This window comes from Catharus ustulatus, chromosome 1 (genome assembly GCF_009819885.2).
Source record: "Catharus ustulatus isolate bCatUst1 chromosome 1, bCatUst1.pri.v2, whole genome shotgun sequence".
In the NCBI taxonomy this organism is placed as follows: Eukaryota; Metazoa; Chordata; class Aves; order Passeriformes; family Turdidae; genus Catharus; species Catharus ustulatus.
Genome location: NC_046221.1, coordinates 48,063,974 through 48,076,663, shown reverse-complemented (window position 1 = coordinate 48,076,663; position 12,690 = coordinate 48,063,974). Strand labels below are relative to the sequence as shown.

The window sequence follows — 12,690 nt, the reverse complement described above, 5'->3', positions numbered from 1 at the left end:
AATACAGAGAAGATGGAATTCAGTTAGGGGAAAACATACTCTAATCAGTGAGCAAACTATTCAAATCTTGCTTTTATTTCAACTATCTTTCTCTAAACGTAATATAGTAAGTTTTACATGCCACCCATGACTGTTCTTTGAAATACAGAAATACACAACACACTGAGAAACTGTTACCTAACTCTTCTGCATGAAATCCAGACTAAAAAAATCACAGAATTACAGAGCCATCATATCTGGACAGAAAATACAGCAGTCCTGATCACCTTCACAACTACCAATAATTGCTAGAACTTTTGACACGTCTACTGAATATTACAAGCTGAGTACTGAGAATAATTTAACATTCTCCAATAAGCAAAATTACTCCAAGATGGGAGGGGGAAAAAAAAAGTAGAAGAGGCATCACTTCAAAACAAAGGTGATCAATGGAAAAAATAATCTGAAATACAGATCTTAAGAGTTATCACTTAATAGGAAAAGGAATCAATTTTGTTTGAACAGTCTGTTTTCCAGTCGATCTTTGCATTAGAGAAACACAATAAGGCCATGGTGTATTACATGACTGTAAATACCAAATATTGAGGATCCAGAAAAGAAACTCTGAAATACAGGATGTGACACATGACTTTTAGTCTGTGCATAATGGTCAGAACAGTACATCAGAAAGCAAACACATTTTTTTAAAATTTAGTCTCATTTATTGTTATTACACATTATTATATTGTGTTTATCAGATAGCCTCCCTGGAAACAAAGGGAAAAGAAAGAATGGTATTTAATTTTGGATCATTCTAGATTGAACTCTAGTCCTTGGTCAGACATCTGGAATTAATCCAGAATAAAAAATGTATTTTAGAGAAAATGAACTAACACAGACCTTGAACAGTTTGTTATCCTAAAATTTAGCTGTTAGCTATAAATACTCTAAAATGTTAAAACTACTGCTCAAGGGTATATATGCGTTGGCTCAGCTTCGTGTTCATGATGAAGTCTTGACCTACTTGCCAGTCGACAAAACCAAGCAAATGCTAAGGAGAATAGAAGCAGCTATCCTAATATGACATTTCTTTCAGGCTTACAATGAATTTTACTCCAAGAAGGACCAAATAGAGCTCATATAGAAAGACCAGAGGGCATTTTCACTTTTCCTACTATACTCCCTTGGGAGTCCAGAGAGACTATATATGCTTGGCAGTGCATATGCTTTAAAACTTTGTTGGATCAGGTCCTGTGTCCACAGTTTTAGAGCTGTGAGAAAATTACCATAAATGAGAAAAAGCATAAATGAGTTCTGGCACAATGGACTGTGAACACAAGAATGAAGAGGTTCCCTATCATATGCAAGCCACCTTCCATGACATAAAAATAAACTAGTATTTCTAGCACTGGATCATTAGGTATGACAACTCAGAATAACTATACAATTAAGCTTAATAAGGCATAGCACACAATTTAAAATATCCTATTAGCATTCTGAGTTCTTTCCTCAATGCTCCTATTTAAGGGTTTGATTGTGCTTTAGCTGCTGTGACAGCACAGGCTAACATAAGGTGGAACAGATGTGGCTTCCCCATTCCTTTATTCCTTGATCCAGCACTCATGCTCCTGACACTATGAGGTGAATAGTTAAGACAGCTGATTGAGTCAAATGCTAGAAGGCAATCACATTTTATACTTAATTTGACATAGCTATGGCTTGCTGCCATAGGGATGTTCATGCTCTCCTTTCCTGCATCCTTCAGGCATGTTTTGCAACAGGCCTAAGGAATAGTTGCAGTGATTGCTTGTTTAATGCTGCTAGCAATGCAGCCCAGAGGAAAGCATGCACATGTTTTTATTACGCTATTCACAATTAAAACCTTTACTGAATAATGACTATAGGGGAGTCATACCCATGTAATACCCATGTGATGTGGTACATTTAATGTATTTTCTACTGTGCTATTGTTTTCTATCCCCTGTTTTTACCTTGTTCTTTTTTCATCTTTCTTACCAGCAATGACAGCAGTTGCCAAGCTCAAAGTGACAAATTGTTATTACTCAGTGGTGTAAAAAAATACAACATCTGCTGGAATATACACAACAGAATAAAGCTAGAAAAGTACAAAATTTTCTTGATAAATAGAGCCACAGGAGACCTCTGACTGTCTAACTTCATATAATTTTACTATTTCTTACTCCTAACTTTTTCATTCAAGGTTTTCTTGAATGCGATTGAGATCACATCAAAATCCAAAACATTTTGCTAAGGCTATTTTCCAGAAAACAAACTTAGCTTCTAACTTCTAAAGTAGTATCCTCCAGGGTGCTAACACATAGTGGGGGTACTGCACAGTACTACACAGACCATCACTCTGTCCATGACACTCATGTTATTAGATCTGAAGACACCTACAACATCTATGAGCCAAAGTACATTTAGAAAAAAAAAAATCACTTTCAATCCAACTATGAACATGAAGGCAAGGGCCCTAAAGAAATTTTAAAGACAACTAAATGAAGAATTCAGATTTTGTTAAGTAGGATCTCATTTGGTAGATAGTAACCACACAGTGAGCTGAAAAGCTATGTAGCCTACTGGTGCCACAAAATTTTTCACTCTGTTTAGAAACTGAGCAAGCTAAGAGAACTACAGTGTTTCTCTTGTGGTTCCCCCTGACCTGTGAGGCAAGGTGGGCTATAAAATAACATGATACTAATAAAAGAAATGTGTCTTCATTAAGCGAGATAATAATTTTTTTTGGGGGGGGGGGGGGGTAGGGCGGGGGGGGGGGGTACCATGAAAGGAATCAGACCTAGCTCTAACACCACACAAAATATCATATCCTGTTCTGATTAACATTTTGGAAGATCTTCCTATTTTTCTCATTAAAATAGAACCAAACTTTGAAACCAAAATCTGTCCTAGGAAACACAAACTGGTTTTGCTTCCAGCCTGTGCTTCCAAAGCCCTAAACTTATTCAGCCTTGTGCACTGACCTACTGTTTAGTAACCCTCATGCATGAGTATAGATGTACGCTAACAATGTACGCTAACACAGGCAGGGAAGACACACCTGCTTCATGCACTGCTTTGTGCAGCAGGAGTACATGTAGTTGCATGTTCTAGAAGTTAATACAAATTAGCACGTACCCTGTTTTTTATTCGTTCCTACTTCAGCCTCATATCCTACTTTCGAAAACATTTCAGTAGGCTTAATACTACGAGTGAGAGTGACACCCAACAACAGGAAGGCATAATTACTCTAACAAGTGAAATAGTTGAGAAGATACTTAACAATACAAAATAACTCAGAATGTTCTTAGCAGAGATCGCTGGTAAATATTTGATGAGGTTGACAAAATAACTGCTTACCTCAGGGTAAGTTATAAACACTGCATTGCTGGAACTGTTGATTTTAATAACAAGGGCTACTGCTCTGCTGTTGCTTGTCCCTTTTCCGGAAATCTTTCTAAGTGTAATACTGTTTGGGTATTAAACAATTCCTTAACAAGGTCATCCAATCACCCTCGTAAGTGTGGTGACCTTGACTCAGTTCTGGAAGCCTGACTTTTGAATTCTGCCATTACAATTCATCTGTCCTTTGATCAATAAACATGAGAAGACCTGCATTAGCTACAGTCAAAATGTCAATAACTACTACATTTAATTCTACAGTGAAGTTAAAAATATGATAGATTCAAGCATTAGGTCATACATAGTCACATGTGCTGCCTCTCACAACCACAGGCAATGAGAACCAATTCAAGAACCAAGGAGTTTATGACAGTTGATCAGTTGTGATGGTTGTGACAGCACACAGGGATGGAGCCCCAAAAGATACTACTTTTAAAAGTACAATGTGGATTAGGCATATGTTCACTCTGGAGAAGCGAGTGGAGAATTTAAAAACTGTGGACGACTTCTTAACACTAGGGCATACAAATGTAAAATAAGAATTTCAGTGTCCATTTTAAGGAACCAATTTTAAGAACTACCGCTTGCATGACCAAAATTTGTACCACTCCAGCAGACCAAATTGAGAAAAATTTTTATCTACAATAGACTAGGGATTTGGGGTACAAGCCTCTTCTGAAACGTATCAACACCTGCATCAAAGTACCACCTACATGTACAAACATGGCAATCAAAAGCTGTGGGTGGTAGAACCTTGATGGTGCAGTAACATTTTGACTATTTCATTCTTATAGTTAAGAGGAAAACAATTATTATTCAAAATCCAGAAATATTTCAATACTATTCACAATATTAGTTAACTAAGATGATGTGAACTGGCAATATACATCATCCATATTACTAATAATATCCATTTTGTGACAATTCAAAGCTCCAAAGTGGTTTATAATGGCCCTGATAATTGCCACAAAATGACATGGAAAAACCTATTTGCAGTTCCAATAACACTCTCCAACAAAGAGCATGTAGGAATGTGGTCACTCTTGAGGCATGTCAGCAGTTCTTTAAATGAGAGCCACTGTTCCCATTCAAATCTCTTATTTTTCAGGTGGTTGCAGAATCAGCCCTCAGTGAGAGAGAACTGATCCTAGCAGTTTCAGGTGCTTTCATACAATCCTGCATCTCAAAAACAGTCCTTTCTTTTTTTAAAAAAAAACCAAAAACGCTTAAGCCATTAACTCATAATATGGATGGTTGCCTTCTGGAATGGTGAGGGGAGAAACGGGCACAAGACACTAAGATTACTTCTAAAAAGATATTTTGGAAAATAACCTCTAAAACTTCCACAATGTCATTTTTTTTCCAGCCAACAGTTCCTAAAGATCTAGAGCTAATCTCCATTTGGTGGTCAATATTGACAAGCTAAAAGTGAGTCTTGGCATTTTGTATAACCTGGAAAAAAAGACTTGGAAAACCATTTTAAAGGTTAATCTTGGAATTAACAAATAACTAATACTCATTGGATATATCAAACTATTACAAAAATATTAACTTCAGGGTTCTAAAAAAGTTGGTGAAACAGTTTTAGGATAGAAGTTAACCTTACTAAGAGGTTAACATATATAAAATATAAGTCACCCAATTCGAAGTTTCTGCATCAGAAAAAGTCCTTCTTGGCATGCCCAATGAGTTTTTGGGATTTCCTGAAATTTGTAGTACTGCTTTTCAGCAGTAGAGGAGATCTTAAAGTGGAGTACTTGGCTCTGTTTTGCTCTATTGAATGCCTCCGATTTAATTACCTCTTTTATATAAAGATGGATGGTAGAAGCCAAAACTGTCTGTCTGCCAGCCAACTGTGTTGTCCAGGTTATGAAAACCTGAGCAGGATTTAATATGCCTGGTAGCATCTAAATTCTTCTTAGCTTGGAATATTGAACAGGCATTCAAATAGTATGTTGATGAGTTTCTCTGTTCTTTTATTCGCCCTCTCTTTTTTTTTAAATAACACCTCCTTAGAAACCAGAATGAAACGTTTATCATTCTCAAAGACTAACATTAACATATAGGAACCATTAATATCTAACACAAATAAACAAAGAATCAACAGCAGAATGTAAATTTTATATATACTGTTCTATATTCTAACGTCAAGAAAGTAGCACAGATATCTGTGTACTATCTCACAAACCAACAAAGATCTGACAAAAGAAGTGAAACCAGGAATATTGCAATAATACAAAGAATGTATGAAATTCAAAGTTATCCATGTTCTGAACAAAAATTATAATTTCCCAGTTAAACAAAGAAGTAGGTACAAAAATTTGTGTTGCTGTTGAGTTAGTAATGCATTAGGTGAGTAAATGTGTTGAGAAACAAGTTTTATTGAGTATTCAGTAAAAAGATTTCACCTGAGCTATAGAAAACAGCCAGCAGTTCAAATCCATGAGAAAAAAATTCAAAATGCTGGGCATATTTGTAGTGTGTACTTCAAATGGCAACACCTGATGCAGTGAAGGAAATAACTGGTGTGAGGAAACAATAGCAACACAAAAGTCTTATGAGCACTCATAAGGAAGATGGACTATTAATCTCCACCAACACAAATGAAAAGTAAGCAGCAGCAAATAACACAGAAGTCTGACTAGTTTCTCTTCTGCCCATCTTTACTTGCAGAAGACAAGTGTGTGAATGAATCCCAGTGATAGACAATCATCTACATCTCTTAAGCTCATAGTAATACAATAAAACTGCCAAGGAAATATGAAAACCAGCACTTAGCCACAAAAACAAGTTTTTAAGCTTCTCTTTATTTTTTTTTTTATTCCTTCCACTGCACTACAGTTTCCCTTTCTTGCCTACAAAACCTAACTGCAATTCCTAAAAATGCATTTAATTTTGATTTTGGGGTATGTTTCTTAGCATGCCCTCTCTTCTCAAACTATCTTTCCTGTATTCCTTACCTTCCATTATCCATCAGGATTTATCATGTTCAGGTCTTGTTAAAAATAAGGAAAGGCTTATTGATAGATTCTAGAAAGCTTTGGATATGGCCATGAAAATGCTGTTATGCCTTGTATCACTCTTTACTGCTCCTTAACTGCAGCAATAACAAACTTTTGTTAATAATTTTTAAAATGCCTTTAAATTCTCTCTTCTTTAAAAACAAAACAAACTTTACAAAAACAATCCTTTCTATTAAAGCCACCAAGTTTGAAAAAAAAGGTCAGGTTCTTTACACTATGTTCATTTCCTACCTTTTCTATGATGTCACAGCAAATTCTAAGACAACGCACAAAGCAGAGCACAAGGTAGCCCGCAGTTTTTTGTTATATTGACAGTCATGAAACAAAGTGGAATTATTCAGACTTTTATAACCTCTGAATGAAAACATTTTGTAGAACACTATAACAACCATTGGTATGGGACAAACAGAGACTGATATCTTTATTCACTGCAGTTGGCAATATACATTATAATAAAGTACAAATCTGCAAATAATAGAACATATATAAGACTTACTGTGTTCTCATGTGCTATATTACATTTCAGGGGAGATGTATATACAAGTTCCTGCTAGAAGAGGAACTGCACTTCATTTGGTACTGACTTATTCTCACATTAATCTCTTAAGCATACTGCTCTTTAGAAAAACAGATTCTGTGGAAAAGAAAACCTCCATAAATCTCTTCAACTCTCAAAAAACCAGGCTTTTTGTAGCCCAATGATTTTCTTTGCACTTTGTTTTGTGGAAACAATTAGCTTAGCAATTTTAAAGTATTAGATGGGGCCAGTTGCAGGCTCCTGGTATCTTTCCTATTGCATATGTCCATACAGAAAGTAACAAGGATCTAGTCTCATAATATCACAATACATCACTGGGAAATACTTAAGTGAGCAACTAAAGAGGTTAGGTCTGAAGGAGCTTTCACTTCCCTGAGGTCATCACAAGTTTCTGCATTCCTGACAGATTTGTTTCTAATTCAGGATTCTTTGTTAGCCAATGACCAAACATTGTGTTGCAACTCACTTGTCAAAATGCTTGAAACTACTCAAACTCCAGCATCACAATTACCCCTTCAGATTAGCCCTGCTAATTGGGCCTTCAGTGCTTTTTAAAAAATAAGTCTGTTGTTCTTACTCTTGCCATGAGTGTAGTAAACTTCAGACAGAAGTTCAGTTTCAAGACTGTAACCATGAACAGCAGAAATGGCCGTATTGCCAACAGTACTGATTCATTCAGCTGATTCTTTATAAAGTTCACTATGGGCATGAAATCCCTCTCCAGACAGTATGGACATTTTTTTCAAAATTATCTTTAGTTTAACTTAAACATTTCCCTTTTATTTAATCTCATCTTGAATATAGTTAGTATTACAATTTATTTGTCTTATTACACTGTCTAACCTGGAAAAGTGAATTGCTCTGGAGATCACAAAAAATTACAGTAATTTCACGAGTATAAGGCACACCGGAGTATAAGGCATAGTTCCGGGTGTCAGCAAATTTCCGAACTTTGTCCATATATAAGGCGCACCGGCGTATAAGGCGCGCTTTTTTTTTGCAGTGAGGATCCACACACAACAAAGTAATGAATTAGTAACGGAATCTAGCGATCACAGGGTTTACTGGCTCAGCTAGGGGCTGGGCAGGCTTGGGGCTGCCGCGGGGGGCGGCCCTGCCCCTGCTCTGTGCCACTGCAGGGGGTGGCTCCGGCCCTGTCCGGGGCTGCCATGGGGGGCAGGCTTGGCCCTGCTCATAGCTGCCACAGTGGGGGGGCCCCAGCCCCGCTCGGGGCCGGGCAGGCTCAGCTTGGGCCTGTTGCAGGCTCACACTTCCGGGTCGGCAAATTTCTAAACTTTGTCCATATATAAGGCACTCCAAGGTATAAGGCACACATCCAGCTTCGGACCAAAATTTTAGTCAAAAGGGTGCGCTTTATACGCGTGAAATTACTGTACTTTTTGCTGCAATTGGCAGAAACATCAGTATCGAAATGATTATTAGTGCAGCAAATTATGATAATCACAAAACAGTAGTAAGGCTATCCGTACCTTACTCATGCATGTTGAAAATGTAGGGCAGTTATTAGTCCAATATATAAACAACACATGTCTGAGAGAAAATAGACATCTTTCACAGACCTGCTTTAGAGTTCTTACAGCAAATTTAGGCACCCGTCAAAACAAATTCCAGGATATACCTTTCTTCATATGTGTATGAAATAATAACAAGGCAAGAAATAATAACAAGAACAGTACAGCACAAGAATAAAGACTCAGTGGAGAGCAGGCAACCATTTATATCCAAAAGCTCTTTACTATCTCTCTGTACAAAGCCACGTGTTGAAGAGTACTCCTTTCTAAAATAAATTACATTAAATACTATCGCATATTTTTATCTTATATTACATCACTTTTTGATGAGCTACTTAGCAGATGTAGTTTGCAGTTTCACACAGCTGGGTACTCATAAGAAAAATTAAGCAGATAGATAAATTTAAATGTGTCCCCAGATCCTTTAAAGGAAAATACAGTAAATTCACGAATACAAGCCGCACTGAGTATAAGCCGCATCGTCGGGTGTTGGCAAACATTTCGTTTTTTGTCCATAAATAAGCCGCACCTGAGTATAAGCCACTCTGTCGTTCGCAGGGAGGATCTGCATGCAACAAAGTTGCCAAATAGTAACAGAATCACGGCAGGGCGGGGTTTACTGGCTCGGCTCGGCCGTGTGAGCTTGGGGCTGCCAACAGGGCTGGGTGGCCTATCTTGGCGCTGCCGCTCAGCGGGGCTGCTCAGGGTGGGCCGTCGCTGCCTCTGGGGCTCGCTCACCCTGGCCCGGCACTGCCCCGTGGTGGCAGGAGGGGCACAGAGCCCGCCGGCACCCGCGGCGGTGGTGGGAGGCGAGGATGGAGCCGCCCCGCTCCTGCGGCGGCAGCACGAGGGACAGGAGCCCCCCAAGCCACGGGGCCGAGCAGCACAGAGCCCCCTGCCTCCCCCCAGGCCGCGGGGCCAGCAGGAGAGAGTCCCTGCCTCCCCCTGAGCCGCGGGGCCAGCAGGAGAGAGCCCCTGCCTCCCCCCGAGCCACGGGGTCAGCAGGAGGGAGCTGCCCCACCTTCCCCACCCCCTGTGCTGCCTGCACGGAACAGCTCCACCCGCCATGCAACAGAGTAACCAATTTGTAACAACCGCATAAATGCAGGGTTTTACTGGCAGGTGCTCAACTTTGCAGTTTGCACTGACTCGGTTTGCACTCCCAAGGTTGAAAATGTCAGAAAATTATTCACATATTGGCCGCTCCTGAATATAAGCCGCATTTCTGGTGTGGGAGCAAAATTTTGGTCAAAACGGTGCGGTTTGTATTCGTGAAATTACTGTAGTTTCAATCTTGTTTATTAAAAAGTTAGTTCAACTAAACATCTTTGTGAGCTGGAACCATCGGATAGTTTCTAAAATTGTTGAGGCTCTTAAAAACAGTAATCTTTGATCAGAAGGGCAAAGTTGAAAGATACTCTTAAATGGCACCTACAACATCTACATGAACGTTGCCATTCAATGTTGAAGAAAAAGTAACAAAATAAATAAAATATACTAAAGACATGCAGCTGTGCAATGTCTGGGTGCAACTTTGGAGGGTGTTTTGAAAATCTGACTCAATGCCTTCCTTTACTAGATTTTATAGCTCAACCTCGTAGTCATCTGTGTATATCTGCCTATTTAACCAAAAATAATAAGCTAGATTCAAACTAAAGACAGTTAAAAATCTATTCCAATCATAAATATAAATGCTGAGACAGTGTTTGGTCTTAGATGCTTTGAATATTAAACCATGGAACTTTATTTACTTTACTAATCACAGAAGATAAGAATTTCAAAATTTAATCTTTAAGTCATCTAAATATTTGCATGACAGCAACATACAAAGAATTTAACTAAAACAGTGGAAGCTCAGTAGCAAACACAAATGCTAAATCTTTGGTCTCATGCATAGCTTCTCAGCAATATTTGCGTTTAAATAATAAAAGTAAATACTGAGCCATACTGCTTTCTCAGGAAGAGACGATTATTATGAATTATCATGAAAAAAGTCAAATATTTTTCCTAAATATTAAAGACTTTTTTTGCTGTTGTTTAGGCCGATTATTTAGAGGACAGGTTTGCAGCATGATAAATTTTGCCAGGAAAATCAAGTCTTACTATGTGAAATTTCCACATAATGTGAACATTTCAATACCTGCATATCCTGACACTTAACAAATCTGACTTCAAGTGCTGTAAAACCCTGAACTAGTAAGCAAATTACAAAGTAATCAGCACAACGGTTTCACACACACACACAAAAAAACAAAAAAAAAAAAAACCCAAACCAAACAAGACATGTTTTTCAACCCAAACATTCTTTTATTCATACTAACTTTTCATCTCCTTTTCCATCAGTTTAGTGAAGTTAATCATGAATTACCAGCATTAAACTCTAAAATGTTCAGTAGGAATATTGGTTGGAAAAATGGTCTTAGGAAATTCTCTTTCATAGTAAGTAGCATGTTACACAGAGCATACAAGGAATTCAGAATACTTACTTCACGGGCTATATCCTGATAAATGCATATATTATTACATCCTAAAGCTCCCCACTAGCACAGTCGAATTGTTGTTTTAAGGTTGTTTCACATATTCCTTAGAGATCTCTCTAAAAAGCCTACAGGTACAAGAACTACCTTGTATTGCTTTGTGACAAACCCTATTTTCAGTTAATTCCATCAGAAATATTCTATCACAAGTGACAGCTTGAGAAGTGGAGATCTGCAAATCTCTGTTGTTACCTTCTAGAACACACGAAAACTTCTTCATAAAAATCAAACCACTCAAGCAGGTGCAACTCTAGCTAGAAATTCGTAACTTGCAAAGAATAAAACAGAAGACAGCAGGAAGAATACATCAGAAGAGAAAGGGACTCCACAGTACCTATACAGAGTCTACAATCAGCTATGTTCATATTTGTGATTGCAGTAGAGGTCAGCATTTGTATTATTGCTATGAGCTCATGAAAAAAGTAAAGACATAACAAGTGAGCTTCAAATTACATTCAAACTCTCCACAAGGCTTGTGCAGTCCACATACAGAATCTACATGCAATATATACTGCTCTGTCATCCTTCTAACCAAAACAGCAAGAACAAAATTAGCAGGAATTTATCATGCTAACATTATTCCTCCCAATACAATGCACACAGACTCCATGTCTGGACATGGCAAAAAATGGAAGAATTCTTTTCAATTCACCGGGACAGAGAAAGTTCAAAGGAGTATTTTGTCTCTACCTACTCAAAGCAAAAGCCATCTAAAAGATTACTCCTACAAGTGCAATAATACCATTAGCTTTCAAATATAACAAATGTGATCCCGTTCTCTACTATGAAATCATAATGTACTTGGATTAGGAAAAAAATAAATAAGAAAAACAACCCAGTGAGAACTATTTCAGCAATTAAAAGAAAACTTCATAAAACCAGTAATTCCCCTTCCAAAGAGACTCTGTGATTGAGCTAAAAACATTCATTCTATCCTTGCACAGACTTCTAGATAACTGCTAGATGTCATTTTCTGCTTTCCCAAGTAACTCTTCCTAGTAAAGCCAAAAGTCTCACTCACATGCTTAGCAGCTGCCTGGAAAGTCTCAGTATAACATTTTGCAAGAGATAATTTGCAAGTCTGTGACAGGATGATGCCCTGCAGCACACTTTTGCACAGAACAGTCTTACAGGTCTCAGTTCCTCACTTCCCTCAGCTCTTTGCAGAGCTCATACAACACATTATCACATAATCACAGAACACCCTGAGTTGGAAGTGAACCCACTAGGGTCATCAAACAAACAACTCACAATTTATAAACAGAATCTATCTTGAACTCCATTAGGAAATGAAGGAGGATATTATCAAGAAAAATTACTTTTACTCTACTTTGTCCATTTTTCTCCTTTATTTACTGCACATAGTTAAATTAAATGCAAACTCAAAGATACTTAAGACACAGAAAATACTGAGGGCTCTTTGTAATCACCATGGTCTTGAAGTAGTCTGTGGTGTCTGAGCAAGAACTCAGTCCAAAAATATCACGTACAGAAAAACATTGAAAGGTTGTAATTTCATGCCTACCGTTACCTTCAGGTTTAAGTAGCTCCCTTGGCTCTTACACTCATAGCAATTAGAATTTCCAGACAGCTCGGTGGCAGAGATTCTGTGTTCTCTATACTGCAGCACTAACTGGCAGATGGCAGTCAATTCTTACCAT

General features: G+C 38.0%; 1 protein-coding gene across 6 annotated transcripts in view; it reads right to left on the bottom strand.

The window, feature by feature from the left end:
• BBS9 (Bardet-Biedl syndrome 9) overlaps positions 1-12,690 on the bottom strand; it is a 362,362-nt gene that overhangs the window by 138,091 nt on the left and 211,581 nt on the right. The window lies entirely within an intron of this gene.